The sequence below is a fragment of the Sardina pilchardus genome, chromosome 24, assembly GCF_963854185.1.
Source record: "Sardina pilchardus chromosome 24, fSarPil1.1, whole genome shotgun sequence".
NCBI lineage: Eukaryota > Metazoa > Chordata > Actinopteri > Clupeiformes > Clupeidae > Sardina > Sardina pilchardus.
In genome coordinates, this window is record NC_085017.1 from 3576412 (window position 1) to 3578569 (window position 2158).

Below are 2158 nucleotides of genomic sequence, written 5' to 3' on the forward strand. Positions count from 1 at the left end.
CCAGCTGAACCTTGTTAATTTTGACAGCTAGAAGCTGTCATCAAGGAAGGCGGGAAACTAGAGCGATTTAAGCGCAACAGACTTTATTTTTGCAGAGAGAACGCATCATACTATAAATACATTAATTACAAAACCGTATGACACTGAAATTTGCCCTTTGAAAATAATTTAAAATATATATGCATATGTAGCGGGTGAGACCGGAAGAGTAACATGAAGGCCGGCCCACTGGCGCTGATTACTTGGTCAGGTGGTTTGAGTGGCGCTTTCTTTTAAATGTGTTCGGGACTTGGACAGGTAGACAATAGTGTGGTGTGTATCCGAAGGGTGAACCTTGGAGTTGAGCTGTGCGGCCAGGAGAACGTGAGTTTTTGGAATGTTACGTCTATGGGTTTTTAACGCTAAACTCTTTCCCATTGAGTAGCGCTTAACACGGCTCTTTGTTTGTTTGTAGCTCGGCCTGGTGTCTGTGCATGTGGTGACCAGTAAATGGTGCACACAGTTTGTAGGTCTGTTGCTCGCAGTATAGCGAGTAGTGCTTCCACACGGGTTTGCAGCAACGTAAGTTTACTCGCTTCCTCTCTCTCTCAGACATGGCATATAGTATTTATAGCTCTGATTGTTTCCTGTCTGACTGTTTATGAACAGACGCCGACGCTGGCTCAGCTAAGTTATCCACACTGTTAATCTTCACGTTGCTTGCATTATAGCAAGTAACGTTAGCGATTCCACACTGGTTTGCAGCAACGTAAGTTTACTTGCTTCCTCGCTCTCTCAGACATAACATATAGTATTTATAGCTCTGATTGTTTCCTGTCTGACTGTTTATGAACAGACGCCGACGCTGGCTCAGCTAAGTTATCCACACTGTTAATCTTCACGTTGCTTGCATTATAGCAAGTAACGTTAGCGATTCCACACTGGTTTGCAGCAACGTAAGTTTACTTGCTTCCTCGCTCTCTCAGACATAACATATAGTATTTATAGCTCTGATTGTTTCCTGTCTGACTGTTTATGAACAGACGCCGACACTGGCTCAGCTAGTTATCCACACTGTTAATCTTCACGTTGCTTGCATTATAGCAAGTAACGTTAGCGATTCCACACTGGTTTGCAGCAACGTAAGTTTACTTGCTTTCTTTCTCCCGCAGACGTAGCTTATGCTATTTATAGCTCTGATTGTTTCCTGTCTGATTATTTACGAATAGAGGCAACGCTGACGCTGGTGAGAGTGTGCTCAGCTAGTCACCCACACTGTTAAACTCCCTGGGCTTTATAACATCTAATAAATCTACTGTAGGCTGGCTTCAACTGTAAGTCCATTTAATTCCTCTTTGTAGACATTTGAATGACAAATGTATTGGCCTGTATGCAGTTGCTACCAAACCCAGTAGTTCAAATCATTTATGCTTTTGCTTACAGGAGGATTACTTCGTCTGTCCAACTAGCCACTGTTTTTCCTGGGGTTAATCATTCCTTTAGTTTTTATTTTGCTTTGAATATATGTGCCACAACCGTGTCCTGACCTAGAGCTTGGTGGGCTTAGGGGGAAGGCCTGCTAGTTTAGCTTGCTAGTTGTACCGTTTGTTGGTTTGTTTATTTGTCTGTGTCTTTCTTTCTTTTTGTCTATGTTATACAATCATTGTTCATTGGCCTCGGGCATGGTGCAATATCTCTCTTAGGGGGCAGTGTTCCTTTTGTAGTGTCCACCTGTGTGCAGTGGGAAACGCCGTGTGCGTGTACGGCCTATTTGGTGTGGAGTCTCTTTGCAGTGTTTGAGTGTGTGCGTTTACACGCAAACTACTGACTTTATTCACTGTGATCATATTTTGCTGTGACTTATTTATTGGAGAGCCTTGTCACTGCCACCAACATAGAATATTTGCCTGCCCTGACTGCATGGTTGTATTTATTGTGTCTTAAGTGTTTTAATAAAAGTATATTTTTGATTACATCAGTCCCATTCTTGTTCCTTCATTGGACAACCTGCCTATAGTTTAAAAGGGAAAAACTGTTTGGGTTTTCTGGTGTAATTATACAAATTGGGAATTTGGGCGCCCCCTAGGGGTCACATTTGGCGTAGTCGGTGGCAGGATCAATTGGGACTGGTGTAAAATTTCTGATTTGTTTTTGTGTGTAATCTGTTTGTTTTGATTAT

General features: G+C 42.4%; 1 long non-coding RNA gene across 1 annotated transcript; it reads left to right on the forward strand.

Annotated features, from left to right (window-relative positions):
* The first annotated feature begins 266 nt into the window (after positions 1-266).
* LOC134072651 (uncharacterized) lies at positions 267-1952 on the forward strand. The gene is made up of 7 exons (XR_009937188.1): positions 267-363; positions 455-561; positions 649-748; positions 836-935; positions 1023-1121; positions 1209-1313; positions 1423-1952. It is a non-coding gene; the product is annotated as an uncharacterized LOC134072651 (long non-coding RNA).
* The last annotated feature ends 206 nt before the right edge of the window (positions 1953-2158 follow it).